Below are 11,804 nucleotides of genomic sequence, written 5' to 3'. Positions count from 1 at the left end.
GGAGTCTTTCCATAGACTTTGGGTTTTGGATCAGGTTTTGGAGCTCATCCCTGGGAGTACAGGGCTACAAAAGGGAAAAAATGTTGACATAATTCAAAAAGAAAACAATTCTTTAAGTTGAGATAATAAAACTAATATTGTTTACTACTAAAATATGAGTCAAAATTTTCCTAAAAATAAAAATCTATAATCAGAAAAAAAATAAAATCCTGAAGCCGGAAAGCCTAAATACAACTCCATAAGGTTCTCTATAAAAAACAAAAACAAACCACCCAGCACCCTAAGTGGGCATTATTAAACTTAGAATGGCAATTGCTGTTCAATTTTTCTCAAATAACTTTAGCAAATATTTACCTCTACCCTTTTCATTAACTTTTCTGTATTTTTCATGGCTGAAAAATTTCTAAGAAACAATTTTGGGGATTTTTGGAAAATAATCAAAAGTTTACTTCTAAAACTTTTGGATAAAAGGCCACTGTCAACTTAAAAATCACATTCTTCCTGAAACATCTTTACCTACTACTCTAGTAAGTAATGCCTATGATTACTGAAACTGAAAGAGATTAAAGTAAAAAAATTATTCCTCATTCTTTCATTTGTGCTCATGGCAGCTCTTTATTCATAATAAGTTTCACTGTAGTCAGTTTCCCTTTTGTTTTGTGTAGGTTTTCAACACAGCAACAGGAGAGAAGAATTTAAAAAAAAAAAATGTAGTTGTAAAACCACAAAAATTCTCAGGGACACTCAGAGACAGATGTACTACCTGAAGCTATTATTAACTTTTTTTTTTTTTTTTTTTTTTTAAATAAAATTGACTATATTTCAAGTTGGCAGTGTCCTTTTATCTTATTAAAAACAATTAATGCAAATGGTCTTCCAGTTGTTCTCTTCCCTCTCATTGTATGGAACATTACATTTATGACTTAATTTTAAGTCGCAAGAAAGACTTTCAAACTTGTACCTTCATGAAAGCCTTACTGTTTTTCTTTTTATATAAAAAGAGGTTACACACATGAGACTCTCCTCCAGTTGTAAGGGTAGAGCTCGGCTAGTCTCTCAGGTCAATTGGCCACAAGATGTCACTGTAAAGCTACAAGAGACTAATGGGACATCTCTTTGGAGCTGAGTACAATACTTTTGCAGCACAGTTTACCTATTAACAACAATAGGAAGGAGCCAAATTTATTTTTAAAGAAACCAGAGAGAAACTTAACACAGTATCCCATACCCTAGAATACAGAGATTTCAGATCTAGAGCTGAATTTTGGGGTTTAGGCCTATCTTTGTAAATGGGATCAAATCTGAACAACTCCAAAAGGCGGGGAAAACTGGGATTCGAACTTTGCAGTTTGGACTGTGAAACAAATGTGAGATCATTTTGCACATGCGGGATTATTCTGCCCCTGGCTAAAAAAAAAGAATTACTTATCAGCTTTCTATGCCTGAGGGGAGAAGATTCACCTAGGGGAGCCAAAATATAATGAACCCAAGTTTGCAGGGTGGCAATCAGTGGTGGGGTGAAGTGGGAAGGAAGAGGATTCATACAAACAGACACATCCATTCTCTTTATATACAGAGAGAAACCTCTAGTAGTGAATGTTCTCTCCAAGATTTCCCTACTAGCTCCTGGAATAAGAAAGAAAAGCAAAATAAATTCTTCACAACACAACTAGACAGGGCCACATATTCAGCCCTTGCTGTGTTTTTCAGATTATTTTTATATATAAACATTAGAGGCCTTATTGATTATCAATACCTGCACATTCTTTCTCTATTTTAAACAAATATTATATGCTACACCATGGATGTAACTAACAATCTCAAATATGTAACCCACATTGGCTGAGCTTTGTCACTTACTGGTGTTCCAGTGTCCATGCCACCTCTGCGTTCTTTTGTTCTGATGTGCCACTGAAATCACAATGGAATGCAGATGATGTACCTGAATACATGTGGTAGCAATGGAAATGTTTTACTTAATATACCTGCCACATTAGGCAGTAGTGAAGCAGTTAATGAAGGGGCATATATCTTTTATAAGATATCTTATATGTGTCCAGATTATTTTGCCTGTGCCTGCACTAGATGTGTAAGTGAATAGGGGCAGGGACTGTGACTTCTTGTTTGTACAGGGCCAAGCCCAATGACAAGGCTTAATAAATAAAAATTAATACTGGGTGCATGGAAAATCACTCTGTGCTAGGAATAACTGAATTAGAAATACTTCTGACAAGAGGAAAAAATAGAAGTTGGAAGGTCCACCAATATCAGTCTTCTCTCACCCCTATATTGCAGGATTTGATTATGTGGACTATGCCTATACAGTCCTAAGAGATGACTCCCTTCTTAATAGCCCAGAGTAAGGTGAAAAGTCTCTAAAGGAAACAGAGCAGAGTATGATCAGTGAGGAGAATTCCCAACTGATCCCAAATCGGATAATTATTGTAATTCAGTGCATGAAAGAAGGAAATGCCAATTAAGACTCATGTGCCACTGATATTTCAGGCCATTCAGTGACCGAATAATTGTTCATTTAAAAAAAATCCTAGAATTGTGAGTTCACAGGACAGAGAATGCAAAATGTTAATTTCTTTGAGTGTGGAGGAGAAAATAACATCTGAACTTTTTATCTTAAATTTAATTTTTTTTATTTTCCGGGCTGTCCACATATTCTCTTGCTCTTGCTTAGTTCAAATAGATTCTCACCTAAACTTTTTATGTCTTTGTTAACTACTGCATTATGATCCTCATAAACTTCTCTACAAACTCTATAAGCTTGTGCTCACCAACCTGTTGTCACAGCTAAGATTTTACATAACTTTTATCAGTGGTGCAGATCTCCTTAGAATCTTCTCCAGAATTTGAGCATGCCCACAAACATTTTACAGACGAGTATCCAAAACTGGATACAGCACTTCACATGGCACTTCTCTCAGTTACTGTATAATAATATAATGACTTCTCTTTTTGTAATACTTCTTTTGATGCAGCTCAGGAACTGACTAGTCTTCTTTGCTACAACTGAACAACACATTCCCATACTGGTGACTTGAATCTCTGTCTGTATAGGCAGCTGATGGCTACGGCTAGAGGGGGTCAGTCCCCACAAATCTCTCTCTGCTAGGCGTACAGAGTCCTGTCTCTGCCTCTGCCCTGCTTTCCCCTGGACACAAGCTCTGTCTTGTGGGGCAGAGCGTGGCACTAGGACCAGGAGTCCATGCGCTCAGTTGCAGAGTAACTCACATTTGATCTGGCTTTCCCTTCACCATGTAAGCAGGAAAGGGGCTTTGCCTTTACACCACCCAGCTCTGGTTACTGCCTCCCTATTGGCAGAGTTACACTCGTCTTGCCCACAGTCACTCCCCATTGGGGGAGGTGTGCCCTGTCCCATGCCCCTGCCCACTGCTGGGAGGGTGGGGCAGGGACCTGGCCAGAATGGCTTGCAGCTCCTAAACAATCAGCCAACGGGGAGGCTCCAACTGGAGCTGGGTGGCATGGGGCAGACTGGGTGGGGATGGAGAGCTGAGCTGACTGGTATGAGGCAGCACCTTAACTAGAAGAACGCACCCCTCAGCAACTCTGCTCAATCTGGAGCTGCAACCCCCACCTCCTCACTTTAAGCACTGTGCCTGCTGCTCAGATTTTGCTGGGCCTGCGTGCTAACTGGAATGGACCATGGCCCACTTATGGCTACCCTCTTGCTCAGACCCAACTCCAAGAATATTTGCACCAGCCACCTATGCCTGTCCGTATATTCCAGCTCTTTACATGGCATCATACAGGTTAATTTATGATTCTTAGAACCAGAATGCCTCACTTTATATATGCACACATTAAAATCCACCAGTCATTACTGTTAAGAGCTTATGGAATATACTCCCAGTTTTACCATTGGCTGTATGTAAAATATCACATATGGGGCATTACCCCCAATTTCTAATATCTATTTCATTGTGTTTATATGTAAAATGTGCCCATTACATTGTCTCCAAATGCAAATATAAAATTACTAAATTCATACACAATTTATTGACCACTTTAAGCAAAAGTAAAATAAATTCCCACCTCCACACTGTGAGCTGTATACATCCCTCAAAATCAGTTCCTTGAAGTAAGAACCTGTGAAAATAGATCTAAGATGATCAACAAACCCTGGTTCTATTAGACTAGCAGAAATATACATACCAGAAACAAAGGCCCTGACTCCAGCTTGAAGATGTTTACAGCTAAGGAGGTATCTGGCTTGCCTCAACATTCTAAATAACATATAACACAAGGTGTCATCTCAAGTAGTCAGATCCCAAACAGGGGTCATACAGAGTTTCATAGATCATTATCAATAACCTGAATTTCACTTGGAAGCAAATAGGAAGCACAATCAATCTGGAAAACTGGTGTTAAATTCTCCTTGCAGATGGACAGCTGCTTTCTGTATCTGTTGTAGTTTCTGAGCTGTTTCTTGAGGGTATCCCCCTTATGGAGCACAACACTGCAATAATCTAATCTTAGAAGAACAGGTAACAGCAGCAAGGCCTACATCACAGAAAATGGTTAGTTTCCTAACCAGACTTATATGAAAAAAAGCATTTTAGGCTGTAGACACACCTGAGAATTCAGGAGCAAAGGGGGATCCAAATGTTTCCTCTGCCTAAACTGCAAACTCCATTGACAAAGGGCGGTCAGTCCTCCTTAATGACAGAGGCAGGCATCACCCCTTCTTACCTTCTAGATGCCTCTCCCATCCTACCAGCTTCAACAACTTGTCTGGACTGAGCTGCAACCACCTCACCCTATCCAAATTCAATCCTGATCTGCATTGAGAAAGCAAGATACTGTACCACCTAGGCTCAATAAAAATCAGATATAGAGCTGTGTGTCACTTGAACATTGATGGCAACATAGCTCACATAATTTCTTACTATCTTCTTCCAATGGCCTCACATACTGTACACATTAATTGAAGCAGCGACTGAATACAGTAGAATCTTAGAATTATGAATACCTCGGGAATGGAGATTGTTCGTAACTCTGAAATGTTGTAACTCGGACCAAAATGTTATGATTGTTCTTTCAAAAGTTTACAACTGATCATTGACTTAATACAGCTTTGAAACACTACTATGCAGAAGAAAAATACTGCTTTCCCTTAATTTTTTAGTAGTTTACATTTAACACAGTACTGTATTGTATTTGCTTTTTATTTCTCTCTCTCTGCAGCTGCCTGATTTTGTACTTCTGGTTCCAAACGAGGTGTGTGGTTGACTGGTCAGTTCATAACTCTGGTTATCATAACTTTGAGGTTCTACTGTAGTACCAAAGTAGTAGAACCCATATGAGAGCGCTTTTAGGCATTATGAACAATTCTGTAACCCCACAATTTAGGATATATCTGAGAAGAATAACATTTTCCCATCTACCCTAGCCAGGGTCTGCAGGTGTCTCAACAGAACTTCATGGGCACTGGTATAAAAAACTGCTAAAAATCTTGAAAAGAAAAGAACAGAAAATGAAAAATCAGCTTCAACATGTACTTTGTCTATTTCTAGGAGATCATCAACCAATGAGACCACTCTTCTTGACATAATCAGGCCCAAAGCCAGACTGAAAGAGATCAAGGAAATCTGACACCAGATGACACCAAAGTTGCCCTGCTATAACCTTCTTAATAACCTTCCTGGAAAGAGAAGGTTAAAGACTGGGCAAAATAGAGTATAGTTCACTTGCAATCATGGCCTTCTCTTTGTTTCTGAGCTATACTTGTAACTCAATACATACTATGCATTTTAAAATACATTTAATATTTTTGGCAAATCTGCATTTATTACTTCAATATCAAATTGCACAAGGATTTTTTATTTTAGTATGGAGTATTACTATTCATGTCAACTAGATTCTCTGATTAAAGGCTCCCTTTCTACAATTGACGCAATACAGCTTTAAAACAGCTGGTAAAGCTTAAAGTGCCAGTGATCTTCAGATTAAGTTGTCCCTAAGTATATGTTACACGATGGACCATATTGATTCCATTCTTTTGTCTGGACCCTGTAGTGGGTTAGGGGGGGACTTCTGAATCGTCCTTTTCAGTCAATTGTGTATTACTTGCCTTAAAGGATACAGAAAGCTATGCTAGGATTTCCCTTAAAAAAGAAAGCAGACCAGTTTGAAAGTTCACATCGTTGCAAGACTTTCACACCATGAATCACATGTGAAATGTACTAGAAAATGAGTTACTAATTAAAATGGACAAATGTGGGTGCACGTGTAGTGACAGCCATCTTGATTTTTAAAAGCAGCATCATTTGTAACATCAAAGTATGAGAACCCAATATCAGGGTTTGTAAGGAAATCTGTAAACACTGGTTCTGCAGTAACATTTCATTCCCATAGTTGTGGATGACATTTTACAAAGACATTGCCTGTGTCCCGTGCAGCTTACTATCTAAATCAGATGGATACAATACAGAATAATCTTGACTATTTGAATCTCACTTACCCAAAACCCACTGTGTAAAATGCTTGTATTCCCACTCTACTCCTAACACAATACACAAAATTCAGCACCTAATTCCTGAAGTCCTATGTTGCTGCCAGCAGATCCAGTCTCCTCCTTATCTACATTTCTCTTACCATGCTCATAAATAGGTTTTATGATCCACCTCCCCACTCCTGAACTCCAGCAAGAGCATGCTCCCACTTTCCACAAGACAATAAGCCATTGGAACAACTGAGATATCCACACTATCAATTGACAAATCTGCCTCCTTTTACTCATTGAGAGATAATAACCGAGTTATACATCTGGAATCCAAATGGACACAAATCACCTGAAAGGTTCTGCTACCTACAGTCACTCAGTTTTGACTAAGTCCTATCATACTAATGTCTGGACACACCCCGACTCCATGAGGGCTAATACCATCTCTCTCAGCTGCACTGGCACAGGAGGTCCCCTGAGAGCAATGGACTCTGTGACATCTGTAAAACCACATCTCCCCATGGTCAGGTTCCACCAAGGGAAAGAATTGTTTTATATGCCACATATCCACCACAATGAAAGGCAATTAAGGGGAAGGCCAATAGTTCCCTTCTGGATTATTGGTGTGCATTCCTATTCCTATTTGGTTCATCCCTTGGAGTTCCAAAGTCCCTTCATTCTTCTCTGGGATGGCTCTACCATCTATCCAACCATCCTTCAGATCTAGGTTGTGGCCACAACAGTTCCTCTGCTGTGTTGGCCTCCGGGTAGTCCTCTATTTGTTGCACAGCCAACTTCACCTAAGTTTGCATTCTTCCAGGCAGACTTTCCACATACTGCTCCAATATCATGAATTCTCCTACTATCCAGGTCTCAGGCTTGAAACAATGAGTTGACCAGTTTGTTAAGTAGAGGTGGACTGCCCTCTTCTCTAGATTGTAAAATCTTAAAGGCAGGGACCATGCCCTTTTATATGTTTGTACAAGGGCAACAGCCTGAGAATCCTACAAGTTTGCTGACTATTTTGTAACTTTTTGGTCATTATAAAGGTATTATATCCTGTCAATGTCTTGATTTTTTTATTCTAATGAACCAATGTGACTGCAAACAAAATTAAGCCAATTAACTTTAAAGCTTTATTTTTCTGGCCTTTTTCATTGCAAAATCATGAATTAGCCCTGTCAAGTCAATTTTTCTTGTAAGTTCACTCTCAATAGACAAGATAGCTAGATGGTTTAACCGTTCTTTTCAGACCACAACTTTGTGGCTTTTCAGGCCACAAGCCCGGATCTTTGAAAAGACAAGAATCAGATAGTGTAGCACTACTCTCTCCTGCTTCTTGTAAACTTTTTGAATGTGGTGGTGCTAATGGTGATACTACCTGACTATCTTCAAGCATTAGCTTGGAGACACATGATGCATGTTCTGGCAGCTTTTCTTTGTCATCAATTGCCAGTGCCACAGACAGAGTCTCTATATCGAATATAGACAGGACAATCTCCCAGGACACTCTGTAGCTGACTTGAAAGTTGCCATACTTCTACAAAAAAACTTCAAAAACAGACTTCAGCAAGAAACTGCAGAGCTGGAACTCATATACAAACTTGATACAATCAGACTGGGTCTGAACAGGGACTTGGAATGGTTCTCTCATTACAAGAATTGTCACTGTTCACAAATTCTCACCTTCTAATCAACGGTTGTGAATACGCCTTATCTACTCTAACTGAATTGACTTTGTTAGCACTTGCCCTCCCCATTGTTGTTTCTTACCCTTGGATGTATATATATACCTCCTATCTGTGATTTCCATTTCATGCATCTGACGAAGTGGGTTGCAGCCCACGAAAGCTTATGCCCGCAAAAATGTGTTAGTCTTTAAGATGCTACAGGAGTCTTGTTGTTTCTGTTCAGAATGTTGCTTGAGACTGCTCTAACACTGCTTCTGATTGGCTCCAGCAAATCTCACAAGATCTGGACAATAGATACAGGGAAATAAGTTTCTATAAACATCCTCAGGCATGATCTACAATTTAGCCCCAATTTTTTTCTCATGGTAATGGGGGTTGCAGAACTACACATGCTTTGCTAATATTCATGGGCTATTAGTAAAAGCATGTGGTGAAACAGTCTCAGATAAAAAGGTAAGCTTTTATGTAAGCTACATATCTACACCTATCAATTAAACTATGGGGAAGAGAGTCTGACCAACCTAAACAGGTACGACACCTTCATAACTTGTGTACATATCAATAGGCAACTCAAATGGAGGAATGGTGCATTAATTATTTTTGCTTCAGTCTAATCTCCCATCTAGGAATGTTTAGTCAATCATCCATCCTAAATTTGTGTGCCTATTGTCAAAACATTGGGTTATTATTAATCTAGCTTTGAGGCAGACTAACTTTCAAGATAAACAACAACATCTATGGTCATTTACAGATACTTTTTGGTTTGTTTAACCTATTGCCTGGCATAAAATAGTATACCTGGCAGAATGTACCTGGAGTGCTGCCATACACAGCTGGTACATCCTGACATGCTTTGTATTGCAGATGAATAGAACACATGAGCAAAGTAGTCAGAGATGAAAAAAAGCACCTGAGTAAATATAGATTTAGGAACTTAACTTTGGGCACTCAGTTTGAAAATTTTGACCACAGATTTTGTCCAGTATTTGTATTCAACATACTACATTTTCAAAACAGGGAGTCAGAGTTTAAGGCCAGAAGAGAACACCCCATCAGATTATATGCTGAATACTGAGGAAAATAAAAAGGAGCATAAACTTTGGCAAGCAAAGTGTAAAAATATAATTAGGAAGGCCAAAAAAGAATTTGAAGAACGGCTAGCCAAAGACTCAAAAAGTATCAGCAATTTTGTTTTTAAGTACATCAGAATCAGGGGCCACTGGACGATTGAGCTGCTAAAAAAGCACTCAAGAATGACAAGGCTATTGAGGAGAAACTAAATCTATTCTTTGCATCGGTCTTCATGGGTGAGGATGTGAGGGAGATTCCCAAACCTGAGCCATTCATTCATTCATTTTAGGTGACAAATCTAAGGAACTGTCCCAGATTGAGGTGTCATTAAAGGAGGTTTTGGAACAAACTGATAAATCACCAGGACCAGATGACATCCACCCAAGAGTTCTGAAGGAACTCAAATGTGAAATTACAAAACTACTAACTGTGGTATGTAACCTATCATTTAAATCAGTTTCTGTACCAAATGACTTGAGGATAGCTAATGTGACGGCAATTTTTAAAAACAGCTTCAGAGGCAATCCCAGCAATTACAGGCCGGTAAAATTAACTTCAGTACCAGGCAAATTGGTTGAAACTATAGTAAAGAATAGAAATTATCAGACACATAGATAAACATGATTTGTTGGGGAAGAATCAACATGGTTTTTATAAAGGGAAATCATGCCTCACCAATCTACTAGAATTCTTGGAGTGGGGCCATGTGGACAAGAATATATCCAGTGGATATAATGTACTTAGATTTCTAGAAAGCCTTTCACAAGGTCCCTCACCAAAGGCTCTTAAGCAAAGTAAGTGGTCATGGGATAAGAGGGAAGGTCCTCTCCTGGATCAGTAGCTGGTTAAAAGATATGAAACAGAGGGAAGGAATAAATAGTCAATTTTCAGAATTTCAGACCCCAGGGGACCAGTACTTGTTCAACATATTCATAAATGATCTGGAAAAACGGGGAAACATTCAGGTGGCAAAATGTGCAGATGAAACAAAACTACTCAAGATAGTTAAGTCCAAAGCAAACTGCTAAGAGTTACAAAGGAATCTCACAAAACTGGGTGACTGGGCAACAAAAGGGCAGATGAAATTCAATGTTGATAAATGCAAAATAATGGATATTGGAAAACATAATCCCAACTATACATATAAAATGATGAAGTCTAAATTAGCTGTTACCACTCAAGAAAGAGATCTTGGAGTCATTGCAGATAGTTCTCTGAAAACATCCACTCCATACGCAGCAGCAGTCAAAAAAGCCAACAGAACGTTGGGAATCATTAGGCAAGGGATAGATAATAAAAAAAATATCATATTGCCTCTTTATAAATCCATGGTATGCCCACATCTTGAATACTACACGCAGATCTGGTCACCTCATCTCAAAAAAGATATATTGGAATTGGAAAGGTACACAAAAGAACAACAAAAATGATTAGAGGTATGGAAAAGCTTCCATATGAGGAGAGATTAATAAAACTGACTTTTCATCTTGGAAAAAAAATGACTAAGGGGGTTATGATAGAGGTCTATAGAATCATGATTTGTGTGGAGAAAGTAAATAAGGAAGTGTTATTTATTTCTCATAACACAAAAACTAGGAATCATCACATGAAATTAATAGACAACAAGTTTAAAACAAACAAAAGGAAGTATTTCTTCACAAAACATACAGAAAACCTGTGGATGTCATGAAGACAAAGACTATAACAGGGCTCAAAAAAAGAACTAGATAAATTCGTGGAGGATAGATCCATTAATGGCTATTAGCCAGGGTAGGCAGGGATTGCTGTCTGCCAGAGGCTGGGAATGGCCGATGGGATGGATCACTTGATTATTACCTGTTCTGTTCATTCCCTCTGAAATACCTGGCATTGGCCATTGTCGGCAGACAGGATACTGGGCTAGATGAATCATTAGTCGGACCCAGTATGGCCAAAGAGCCTCCCCTTATCCCTTGAATCGAGCCCAATAACCTGAATTAGACTAAAACATCACAGTCCTCCTCAGACTAAACTACTGTGTGTCACAGGCAGAGACTAGGCATCACCAAGGGCACCAATGCCCAGAAACGGTAGTGACCCATTATTTTGGCTCATGTCAATCATCAGACACAAAGGTGAGAAAAGAACCCCAGGAGATGGCCAGTTGGGTTAATTAACGTGTTAATTAATAAGCGTTAACTAACACCCGTGTGAACGCTAGTGTAGACCCCACGCCAGCCTTTCAGGGGGGGAAGGATGACTAGCACCGACCATGTGTGACCCGCCATGGGCGCTCGGTAAAGGGCGGGTACCACAGCTACAGCCACTCCCCCGTCCCGGAGAGGAGGAACGGGGGAGCGATGGAGAAGGGAGCGCGCTACTGAGGGGAGACCCCCCGCACTGGGCAGCGCTGCGACAGCGCACGCAGCCGGTTCGAGCCCCGCTCCCCAGCCAAAACCGCCTCGTCCCCCAGCGTGGAGAGAAGGGCTGCAGCAGGGCTTCCCGTCCCCCCCCACCGGCCCCGGCCCCGCCTGACGTGAACCGACCCCCCTCCAGTTCGCCAGCTCCGCCTCGCTTACATAACAGCC

At 39.9% G+C, this 11,804-nt stretch overlaps 1 long non-coding RNA gene across 1 annotated transcript in view; it reads right to left on the bottom strand.

Moving 5' to 3' along the window:
- The window catches only part of LOC137145589 (uncharacterized), a 33,477-nt gene that overhangs the window by 21,239 nt on the left and 434 nt on the right, over positions 1 to 11,804 (bottom strand). The gene's annotated exons all lie outside the window — the stretch shown is intronic.

This window comes from Emydura macquarii, unplaced genomic scaffold (assembly GCF_026122565.2).
Source record: "Emydura macquarii macquarii isolate MOO-44397 ecotype Brisbane River unplaced genomic scaffold, CSIRO-AGI_Emac_v2 contig_3603, whole genome shotgun sequence".
Classification (NCBI taxonomy): Eukaryota; Metazoa; Chordata; order Testudines; family Chelidae; genus Emydura; species Emydura macquarii.
Note: the sequence above shows the minus strand (reverse complement) of the source record. Positions and strands in the feature narration are given on the sequence as shown.